Source organism: Trichechus manatus, unplaced genomic scaffold (assembly GCF_000243295.1).
Source record: "Trichechus manatus latirostris isolate Lorelei unplaced genomic scaffold, TriManLat1.0 scaffold00232, whole genome shotgun sequence".
Classification (NCBI taxonomy): Eukaryota; Metazoa; Chordata; class Mammalia; order Sirenia; family Trichechidae; genus Trichechus; species Trichechus manatus.
Genome location: NW_004444168.1, coordinates 2774308 through 2787105, shown reverse-complemented (window position 1 = coordinate 2787105; position 12798 = coordinate 2774308). Strand labels below are relative to the sequence as shown.

Genomic DNA, 12798 nt, shown 5'->3' with positions numbered 1-12798 from the left:
TACAATTGTCAAAAATAAACCTTTTAATTAGCACAAAACAATAACATTTTATTGTTTCATAGTTTAATGAACAACTTGCAATTTTTTTCCCATGCATGAAGGAAAAATGAAAAAGAAATATGCCTGAGGATTGGAGACTTCACAAAAGTTTACATATAATTTTCCTTAATGAGTACAATTTCCTTGGTGATCAAGTACTTAATGGTTACTGGGTTAACATTAAAAAGGTAACTCCTGAACATTTGGCCCTCCACCCACCTGTACCTGTGAGAGCTCTTGAAATTTACATAAAGAAGCCCACCATCTTTTTCATTAAATAATGGTGTAATAGGTTTGTTGTACAGGACACTTTTTTAGCCAGAAAAGACAAATTTACAAAGCTATAGAGCAGCTTCCAGCAGGAGCGGGTGGGGAATATCAATTCTTTTGCAGTATGGGTCAGGCTTCCACATGCCCAACCTCACCCCTACCCCCATTAATTTTTGGTTTCGTGGGTAGGAAAAAATCCTTATAATTAAAGTATGATGTCTGTTAATAATTTTTCTTTTTCTTTCACAGTATTAATCCAAAAAAATAAGTGTAGGATATGTATGCTGAGAACTATATAACATTGTTGAGAGAAATCAAATCATACCAAAAGAAATTGAGACAAATATCATGTTCATGTTTTGGAAATTTCAATATTGTTAAGGTGTTAAATTCTCTCTAAATTAGCTACATATTTGACACAGTCCAAATAAAAATTCCAGTAACTTTTTTTTCAGTTGGCAAGCCAACTTCAAAATTTATATGCAAATACAAAAGACATAGAAGGGCCAAAACAATTTTGAAAAATAAGAACAAAATAGGATTGATACTATCTTATTTTAAGACTTACTATAATGCTACAGTCATCAAGAGACTAGTATTTGCATAATCATTAACAAATCATAAATAATGAAACAGAGTTAAGAAATAAATGCCCACATATAAAGTCAATCAATTCTCAAAACTTTGTCAAGGTAATTAAATGGTGAAAGAATAGTTATTTCTGCAAATAGTGCTGGAACTACTAGATATCCATATTTTTTTTAAATGGCAGTAACAATACATCATATATAAAAATTAACGTAAAGTGGATTAAAAGCTTAATGTGAGATCTAAAACTTAAAAATTGCTAGAAGCTGGACTATATAAAGAAGAACTAGGCATCAGGACTGGAGGAAGACTCATGAACAACCTGTGTTATGCAGATGACACAACCTTGCTTGATGAAAGGGAAGAGGACTTAAAGCACATACTAATGAAGACCAAAGACTACAGCCTTCAGTATGGACTACACCTCAACATAAAGAAAACAAAAATTGTGACAACTGGACCAATAAGCAACATAATGATAAAAGGAGAAATGATTGAAGTTGTCAAGGGTTTCATTTTACTTAGATTCACAATCAACACTCATGGAAGCAGCAGTCAAGAAATCAAATGAAATATACAACCAAAAAAAAAACCAAACCCACTGCCATCGAGTCAATTTTGACTTATAGAGACTCTGTAGGACAGAGTAGAACTGCCCCCAAAGGGTTTCCAAGGAGTGCCTAGTGGCTGACCTTTTAGCATCCATAGCTCTTAACCCACTACGCTGCCAAGGTTTCCAAATGACTCATAGCATTGGGCAAATCTGCTGCAAAAGACCTCTTTCAACGGTTGTAAAGCAAAGACATCACCTTGAAAACTAAGGTGCACCTGACCAAAGCCATGGTGTTTTCAGGGACTGCATATGCATGCAAAAGCTGGACAATGAATAAGGAAGACCAACAAAGAATTGATGCCTTTAAATTATGGTGTTGGCAAAGAATGTTGAATATACCATGAACCACCAAAAGAACAAATCTGTCTTGGAAGAAGTACAGCCAGAATGCTCCTTAGAAGCAAGGATGACAAGACTTATTTTAGACATGTTATAAGGAGCAATCAGTCCCTGGAGAAGGACATCATGCTTGGTAAAGTAGAGGGTCAGCAAAAAAGTGGAAGACCCTCAATGAGATGGATTGACACAGTAGCTGCAACAATGGATTCAAGCACAACAATGATCATGAGGATGACAAACCACTGGGTAGTATTTTGTTCCTTTGTACGTTGGGTCCCTATGAGTCTGAACTGACTTGACAGTACCTAACAACAACAACAGAAAATAGAATTGTTTGACTTTCCATTCGGCAAAGATTTCTTAGAAGGAACCAAAATAAATAAATTGACAAACTTGATTTCTTCAAAATCTAACACATCTGTTCTTTCAAATACATTATTAAGAAAATATAATTAAAGCCACAGACTTGGAGAAAATATTGCAAAGCAAATATCTAAATTGCTTGTGTCCAGGATATATAAATATATTTGCAACTCAATAAACAAAAGACAAGCAAATTTATCTTTTTCTAAAAGTATGCCAATGATTTGAAGAGTTTTTTTTAACTCAAATCTTTTTTTGAAAAATAGATTTGAACTTCACTTAAAAAAAAAAGAAAAAGATATACAATGAGATATAAGCACAGGAAAAAGTCTCAACATTATTAGTCGTTAGAGAATGCACATCGAAACCACATATGTAGCTCTGAATAGGCTTTTTATTTTTAACTATTTCCTTTGAACATTGGTGTTTTTCAGACCAACTAGGATCACTATGAGTTGGAGTAGACTTGACGGCACACAATAACGTTTTTCAGACCAATTTTTTCTAACCATTGGCTTATTAAAAATAAAATGGCTTCCTAATAGTGAAGGTCGAAACATTTTTCTAGCCAAATCATTCTGAGCAGTTAAATGTTATCTTTGCTTCATGGTACATTTTCCGTGAAGACTTAACATCAAGACCATTATTATAATTTTCTTTTAATTTTTTATTACACAAAACATCAAACAGATACAAGCAGGCAGAATAGTATAATAAACCTCCATGTGCCTATCATCCAGCTTCAACAATTACGGACTATGTCATTTTTGTATCATCTGTACTTCCACCCACAATCCATCCCCACTCATTATTATTATTGTTATTTAGAATTTTTGATGTAAAATTGACATATATGGAGATGTGGAAATCTTAACTGTACAGATTTGACAATCACTTGTAGTTAGAAACACAAAAGCCCCCAGAGCTCACTTTGCATTTCCCAAGGGGAAATGTAACAAGAGTTGAGTATTCAAAGATTTAATAGACAAATGATATCGTCACCAGAAAAAGACCAGCTTCCATGTCTTCTTCTAGGTTTACTTCACAGTAATGATATTCTCCATTCTCAGGGGGAGAGGTGGTGCTATTTTTCTTTTCTTCATCCGCTAAGCTTATGTTGTTGTTGTTGTTAGGTGCTGTTGAGTCGGTTCCAACTCATAGAGACCCTATGTACAACAGAGTGAAACACTGCCCGGTCCTGTGTCATGCTCACAATCATTATGCTTAAGCCCATTGTTGCAGCCACTGTGTCAATCTGTCTCGTTGAGGCTCTTCCTCTTTTTCGCTGTCCGTCTACTTTACCAGGCATGATGTTCTTCTCCAGGGACTGATCCCTCCTGACAACGGATCCAAATTATGTAAGACGTAGTCTTGCCATCCTTGCTTCTAGGGAGCACTCTGGCTGTACGTCTTCCAAGACAGATTTGTTCATTCTTTTGGTGGTCCATGGTATATTCAATATTCTTCGCCAACACCATAATTCAAAGACATCAATTCTTCTTTGGTCTTCCTTATTCATTTTCCAGCTTTGCGTGCATATGCGGTCACTGAAAACACCATGGCTTGGATCAGGTGCACATTAGTCTTAAAGGTGATGTCTTTGCTTTTCAACCCTTGAAAGAGGTCTTTTGCAGCAGATTTGCCCAATGCTATGCACCATTTGATTTCTTGACTGCTGCTTCCATGGGCGTTGGTTGTGGATCTAAGTAAAATGAAACCCTTGAGAACTTCAATCATTTCTCCATTTATCATGATGTTGCTTATTGGTTCAGTTGTGAGGATTTTTGTTTTCTTTATGTTGAGGTGTAGTCCATACTGAAGGCTATGGTCTTTGATCTTCATCAGTAAATGTTTTAAGTCCTCTTCACTTTCAGCAAAGAAAGTTGTGTCATCTGCATAATGCAGGTTGTTCATGAGTCTTCCTCCAATCCTGATGCCTAGTTTTTCTCCATATAGTCCAGCTTCTCAGATTATTTGCTCAGCATACAGACTGAATAAGTGTGGTGAAAGGATGTAATCCTGATGCACAGCTTTCCTGACTTAAAGCCACACAGTATCACCTTTTTCTGATCAAATGACTGCATCTTGACCTATGTACAGGTTCGTTGTGAGCACAAGTAAGTGTTCTAGAATTCCCATTCTTTGCAATGTTATCCATAATTTGTTATGATCCACACAGTTGAATGCCTTTGCATAGTCAATAAAACATAGGTAAACATCTTTCTGCTATTCTCTGCCTTCAGTCAGGATCCATCTGACATCAGCAATGATATCCCTAGTTCCACATCCTCTTCTGAATCCTGCTTAAATTCCTGACAGTTTCCTGTCGATGTACTGCTGCAGCAAAATTTTACTGGCATGTGATATTGATGATATTGTTCGATAATTTCCACATTTGATTGGATCACCTTTCTTTGGAATGGGCACAAATGCGGATCTCTTCCAGTCGGTTTACCAGGTAGCTGTCTTCCAAATTTCTTGGCGTAGATGAGTGAGCACTTCTAGTTCTGCATCTGTTTGTTGAAATACTTCTATTGGTATTCCGTCAATTCCTGAAACCTTGTTTTTTGCCAGTGCCTTCAGTGTAGCTTGGACCTTTCTTTTCAGTACCATCAGTTCCTGATCATATGCTACCTCCTAAAATGGCTGATCATGGACCATTTCTTTTTGATGCAGTGACTCTCTGTATTCTTTCCATCGTCTTGTGATGCTTCCTGCGTCGTTTACTACTTTCCCCATAGAATCTTTCAATATTGCAACTCAAGGCTTGAATTTTTTCTTCAGCTCTTTCAGCTTGAGAAATGGTAAGCATGTTTTTCCCTTTTGGTTTTCTAACTCCAGGTCTTTGCGCATGTCATTTTAATACTTTGTCTTCTCGAGTCACCCTTTGAAATCTTCTGTTCAGCTCTTTGACTTCATCATTTCTTCCATTTGCTTTAGCTACTCAATGTTCAAAAGCAAGTTTCAGAGTCTCTTCTGACATCCATTTTAGTCTTTTCTTTCTTTCCTGTCTTTTTAATGACCTCTTGCTTTCTTCATGTATGATGTCCTTTATGCCATTCCACAACTCATCTGGTCTTCAGTCATTAGTGTTCAATGTTTCAGATCTATTCTTGAGATGGTCTCTAAATTCAGGTGGGCTATACTTAAGGTCGTACTTTGGCTCTCATGAACTTGTTCTAATTTTCTTCAGCTTCAACTTGAACTTGCATCTGAGCAGTTGATGGTCTATTTCACAGTCAGCCCCTGGCCTTGTTCTGACTGATGATATTGAGCTTCGCCATCATCTCTTTTCACAGATGTAGTCAATTTGATTTCTGTGTATTCCATTCTGCCAGGTCTACGTACATAGTCACCACTTATGTTGTTGAAGAAAGGTATTTGCAATGAAGAAGTCACTGTCTTGCAAAATTCTATCATGTGATCTCTAGCATTGTTTCAATCACCAAGGCCGTATTTTCCAACTATGGATCCTTCTTCTTTGTTTCCAACTTTCACATTACAATCATCAGTAATTATTAAGCTTATAGCTTACAAAAAAACTGAAATAATCTGTAGTTGTTTTTTTTTTTTTTTCTCCTTCATTAAAAGTATATCCAGAAATTAAGATCTGATCCAAGTTCCTGTGTTCTCAGGTGTTATCTGTCTCAGTTAAACCCCACTCCTCCTTCTGGATAGTGTGTGAACAATACTATTGTAAATTTCCTTGGTTTTGATGCTATAGACAATGAGGTTACACATAGGTGGGAAAAAGAGATAAGCATTGGCCATGGCAGTCTACAAGAATGGGGTAAGTGCCATCCAACATGGTGCAAACATGGGAAGCTGATCATGGGCACATAGTACACAAGCACAGCACAGGTGGGTGACACACATGTGTGGAGTGCCCTCCACCACCCTATGCCAAAAAAAATTCCCAGTACTATATGGAGAATCAACACATAAGAAACTGCAAGGAAAAATGATTCCAGTCCAAAGGTAGAGGTAATGACAAACTGACCCAGGATGCTATTGAGGTGAGTGTCTCCACAGGGTGATTTGATAAGATCTGAGTGGAGGTGATAAGACTGTGGGAGGATGTTTTAACCACAGAAAGGTAGGCACTTCAGGAGAAAGAACAGTGGGAATGTGAGCATCACACTTCAGAAGGCAATGGTGGCATCCACCCTAGTGATGCAGGGCATTATCAAGATGGCTGTGTAATGCAATGGGCCGTAAATGACCACAAAGTGGTCCACAGACATGGCCAGAAGGATACTTGACTCCATGAGAGTAGAAGAGTGCATGGAAAACATCTGAAGCATACAACCATCAAAACTGATATCAGTAAAGCCCAAGAGGAATATGCCTAGCACAGTGGGCAAGGTGGAATAGAGACACCCAGTTTAACAAGGGCCAGCATGGCAAGAAAGAAGTACATGGGTTAGTGCAAGGCAGGGTCAATTTGAATGATGTAAAGAATGACAGTATTTCCCAGGAAGATGATACTGTACGTTAAGCAGAAGACAATGAAGATCCATATATGCTCTGCCTCCAGCCCTGGGATGCTAACAAGAGTGAATGTTGCAGGTGCGAAATCCATGGACATCATGGAACATCAGGGTGCAACTTCATCGGAAGATATTGGGAAGCATATGGGAACTGGAAAATAAAAATCTCTAGTTATGCGAGGAGCTCAGAATTTGAAGTGGATATCATCAAATTCTGATCTCCTGGCAGTCATATTTAAGACTTTTCCTGAGAAAAGAGGAAGAAAATATTTCTGTAACAAAGGCACATGTAAACCACAGTACATGAAGAAAACCTGATGAGACATGTGGAAAGATATTCCTAGATGGGCTACACATCAAATGCAGAAGACATTAATAGTAATCTCAAACTGGACTCTTTACAGTGGTAAAAGGCAGTGATAGTAAGCATAGAGATGATGGTTTCATGTGATAACTGAGGACTGAGTGATCTGGTAACTTGCTGTAGTTTGTACAGGAAGTGAAGGAGTAGCAAAGCAGCAGTAATATAACTGAGTGGAAAAAGTAGCATTAATTCTAGCACTTAATAGATTTGAGATCTTTGGGAAGCCACTTAAGTTATCTGAGATCCAGGTGTTTGATATAAACACAATAATAGTGATAAAAGAAAACATATGTAAATGGTTTATAATTACATTTGTAACTTAGTAAATGTTCAATACATGAAATAAAAAATAATTTAATATATTAAATCACAGGGTAGTTTCTTCTAGATTGGGAGATTTCCCAATCCCCTTTTGAACATACCAGTTCACTCTTTCTCCACCTGTTATCCATGGAAGATGGAGAAAGTGTCTATCTTTTGCAGGAGGGTCATAGTATCCTGCTGGAACCTGGGCTCAGGGCTGAGAATAACATCAGATCCATCAGGGTCTCACAAAAACAAATGTGATGGTGAAGCTGGGGTCTGGGGCTAAGGGTCTTTATCTGAGAGGAAGTTTATTAACATTAACATTTCACTCATCTGGAGTAGAGCCTTGGGTGTCAAAGTTAGGAGCCAGAAATGGAATGCAGGATAGGGCTGGGGGACGAAGACGGTGACTGAGGGTGAAATCTTTTCCCATACTTGGGCCAGGGCTTTTGGTTAGGTATATATAACCAGTGGAGTGCTGGTAAATGTTTAAAAATTGGCTCTCTGAATAAAAATGCCAGAATTTGCACCAGTTGCCAATTTCTGTGGTTTAAATGCTCCCACCATGGCCAATTTCAAGCTACCAACGTGATGTCACTGAATGCAAAGCTGAAAAGAGATGCACAGTCAATTTACCAAATTTAGGCAGGCCAGCATCTGTATACATTGTGTAGGCAGCTGATCCTAGATCTCAGATACTTATCTAAGTGGAGCTGAGAGGAAGCACATCAATCCATGAATCCCCTTTGTTGCTGTTTCCTTCCAATTAGGCTGTAGGCATAGATTAGCTCAGCTGACTGGAAGGGAGCAGGATGGGGCAGGATCCCTCAAGGGGAAATTAACCTAGGATTATTATTCTTAGAACCTTCAGCTATATTCCAGAGAAAGTAGAGATGATGACTCTCACTGTGACTGGTATGTTAGGGAATACTATAGATATGAAAATATGCAGATGCAAAAATAAGGAAAATAGACAACAAATAATTAATTTCACAAAACAATCCATTATAATTTAATTTTAGAAAACCTTTTGTGTATATGTTGCATATATTTCCCTTCTCTTGTCTTTTAACTTCGTTAAATTTGTCATATAAAATATATATGACTTATATATATATGACCAAAAACCGATGGTATTGAAGGAAGAAGTCCAAGTTACACTGGAGGTGTGGGTGAAAAACAAGGCTCCAGGGACTGCTGGAACATCAATCGAGATGTTTCAACAAATGGATGCAGCGCTGGAGGTGTTCACCTGTCTGTGCCAAGAAATTTGGAAGACAGCTACCTGGCCAACCAACTGGAAGAGATCCATATTTGTGCCCATTCCAAAGAACGATGATCCAACCAAATTTGGAAATTATCGAACAACATTGTTAACATCACATGCAAGTAAAATTTTACTGCAGATCATTCAAAAGCAGTTGTAGCAGTCAATTGACAGAGAACTGCCAGGAATTCAAGCGTGATTCAGAAGAGGACATGAAACTAGAGATATCCTTGCTGATGTCAGATGGATCTTGGCTGAAAAAGAGAATACCAGAAATATATTGACCTGTGTTTTATTGACTATTCAAAGACATTTGACTGTATGGATCATGAAAAATTATGGATAACATTGCAAAGATTGGGAATTTCAGAATACTTAATTTTGCTCATTCGGAGCCTGTACATAGACCAAAAGGCAGTTCAAACAGAGAAAAGGGATACTGCATGGTTTAAAATCAAGAAAGGTGTGCATCAGGGTTGTATCCTTTCACCATACTTATTCAATCGGTATGCTGAGCAAATCATCCAAGAAGTTGGGCTTTATGAAGAAAAATGTGGCATGAGGACTGGTGGAAGACTCTTTAACAACATGTGATATACATATGACACAACCTTGCTCGCTGAAAATGAAGAAGACTTGAAGCACTTACTGATGAAGATCAAAGACTACAGCCTTCAGTATGGATTACATATCAACATAAAGAAAACAAAAATTCTCTGAACTGGACCAATAAGCAACATCATGATAAATGGAGAAAAGATTGAGATTGTCAAAGATTTCATTTTACTTAGATCCACAACTAATGCCCATGCAGGCAGCAGTGAGGAAATCAAATCACGTATTGCATTGGGCAAATCTGCTGCAAAAGACCTCTTTAAACTGTTAAAAAGCAAAATATCACTTTGAGATCTAAGGTGTACCTGATCTAAGTCATGATATTTTCAGTAGCATATGCATGTGAAAGCTGGACAATGAATAAGGAAGACCAAAGAAGAATTGATGCCTTCGAATTATGGAGCTGGCGAAGAATATGGAATATACCATAGACTGCCAGAAGAACGAACAAGTCTCTCTTGGAAGAAATACAGCCAGAGTGTTCCTTGGAAAGGAGGATGATGAGACTTCCTCTCAGGTACTCTGGGAATGTTATCAGGAGAGACCAATCCCTGGAGAAGAACATCGTGCTTAGTAAATTAGAGGGTCAGTGAAAAAGAGGAATATCCTACACGAGATGAATTTACCCACTGGCTGCAAGGATGGGCTCAAGTATAACGTTTGTGAGGATAGCCCGGGACTGGACAGTGTTTCACTCATTTGTACATAAGGTCGCTAAGAGCTGAAGATGATTCCAGGGCACCTAACAACAACAACATATATTATTTTTATGTAGCATTATGTAATCAACATATTTTTATTTATGATTTATATATTTCTTCTTAAAAAGATATCCAATACCAAAGTCAAATATAAATTGGTAAAGATATGGAAATAGAGAAGTATACAGAGAAATAGAGACAGAGGCAGACCTGTAGATACAGAATGATAGAGAGAGTGATAAAGAGAGAAAAAGAGAGAGAGAATCTTCATTCCATCTGGGATTCATTTTTGGGATTTGAGTGGATCAGGGGTTTCAATTAATTATTCTCAAATATATAATCATTTTTCCCAATACTATGTAGTAAATAGTGGTATGGTCTTTCCTCAACCTCTTTGAAGCACTACATGTATTTTATATTAAATTATCATATAAATATGGATCTGTTTCTTGACACTTTGATCTATATGTCTGTTCTGTCTCAATACCACTGCTATGATTATTCTGTTTTTAATATATAAGTTGATAACTAATTGACCAAGATTTCTTTTAAATTGTCTTTCTAAATTTGCGTATTTATTTTTTCAAATAAACTTTAAACCCAACGTGTACAACACAGTAAAATCGGATTAGGATTGCAGCGAATTTATAGATTGTTTAGGAGAATGGTCATCATTACAATAACAATATACAATAAACATTTCTGGAATTTATTTTAGGTACTTAGACATTTTTATTACCATTTTGAATGAGTTTTTTTCTATTTTATTTTTCACTTGGTTGCTGCTATATAAAATATTATTGATTTTTATGTTGACCTTGACATACTCTATTGACTTTCTTGCTTTATAGTTGTATGATTATATCATCTGAAAAAAAAGCCAAGTTTGTCTCTTTTACTCCAGTATCTGTATTTTTTTTTATCTTACTTATATTAGCTAAGACCTCAATTATAACACAATATTCTGTAGTAGCATTGATACTGGCCATCCTGGCCTTGTTACTCTTCTTCACAATTTTGGATCCCATTCCTTAATAGTCACTGCTTTATGTGACAAGAGTTTCATCGTTTCATCATGTCTAAGACCACACAAGAGCAGAACTAAAAACCACAGGGAGGAAGATTTGTTTTTCTGACTCTCTGAATTTGCCTCTAGGGAAATGCTGCTGCTCTACCACCTAGATAATATTCCTTTAAATCCCTGAGTCTCAGACTTTGATAACAAATTATCCAGCTTATCACTCATATAAAGGACTATTCTCACTTTATCAAGTCTCTTAGCATCCTAGAATGTTTATTATTATTTCATTTATTTTTCTTTTTTTTATTGTTGTAGTTTAAGTGAAAGTTTACATTTCAAGTTTGTTTCTAATAAAAAAATTTATACATACATTGTTATGTGACCCTAATTGCTCTCCATATACTGCACAGCACACTCCTCCTTTCCACCCGTAATTTCCCATGTCCAAACAACCAGCTCTTAACCCTCTCTGCCTTCTCATCTCACCTCCAGACAGGAGCTGCCCATTTAGTCTCATGTATCTACTTGAGCTAAGAAGTACACTCTTTACAAGCATCATTTTGTGTCCCACAGTCCAGTTCGATGTTTGTCTGAAGAGTTGACCTCAGGAATTGTTTTAATTCTGGGTTAACAGAGAGTCCGGGGCCCATGCTATCCAGAGTTCCTCCAAGTCTCATTCAGACCATTAAGTCTGGTCTTTTTACTAGAATTTGAGTTCTGCATCCCACATTTCTCCTGCTCCATCTGGGACTCTCTGTTGTGTTCCCTGTCAGGATGGTCATTGGTGGTAGCCGGGCACCATCTAGTTCTTCTAGTCTCAGGCTGATGAAGTCTCTGGTTTACGTGGCCCTTTCTGTCTCTTGGGATAATACTTTCCTTGTGTCTTTGGTGTTCTTCATTCTCCTTTACTCCAGGTGGTTGGGACTAATTGATGCATCTTAGATGGCTGCTAGCAAGCTTTTAAGACCCCAGATGCCACTCACCAAAGTAGGATGCAGAACATTTTCTTAATAAACTTTGTTATGCCAATTGATCTTGATGTCCCCTGAAGCATGGTCCCCAGACCATCGCCCCTGCTACTCTGTCCCTCAAAGTGTTTGGTTGTATTCAGGAAACTTCTTAGCTTTGGTTTAGCACAGTGTGCTGACTTCCCCTGTAGTATGTGCTGTCCTTCCTTTCACCTAAGATAATTCTTGTCTACTTTCTAGTTAGTGAAAGCCCTCTCCCTCCCTCCCCACCCTCATAACTATCAAAGAATGTTGTCTTCTGTGTTTAAACCTTTTCTTGGGTTCTTCTATTAGTGCTCTTATAAAATATTTGTCCTTTTGAGACTAAGTTCACTCAGCATAATGCCCTCCAGATTCGTTCATGTTGTGAGATGCTTCGCAGATTCACTGCTGTTCTTTATCGTTACATAGTATACCATTGTGTGAATATACTATAATTTGTTTATCCATTCGTCTGTTGATGGGCATTCTAGGTTGTTTCCATCTTTTTGCTATCGTGAACAGTGCTGCAGTGAACATGGGTGTGCATATATCTATTCTTGTGATGGCTCTTAATTCTCTAGGATGTATTCCAAGGAGTGGGATTGCTGGATCGTCTGGTAATTCTATTTCTAGCTTTTTAAGGAAGCGCCAAATTGATTTCCAAAGTGGTTGTACCATTTTACATTCACACCAGCAGTGTATAAGTGTTCCAGTCTCTCTACAAACTCTCCAGCATTTATTATTTTGTGTTTGTTGAATTAATGCTAGCCTCGTTGGGGTGAGATTGTATCTCATTGTACTTTTGATTTGCTTTTCTCTAGTAACTAATGATC

At 37.5% G+C, this 12798-nt stretch overlaps 1 pseudogene; it reads left to right on the top strand.

Moving 5' to 3' along the window:
* Positions 1 to 12798, top strand: part of LOC105756910 (olfactory receptor 51V1-like) — a 108495-nt pseudogene that overhangs the window by 71843 nt on the left and 23854 nt on the right.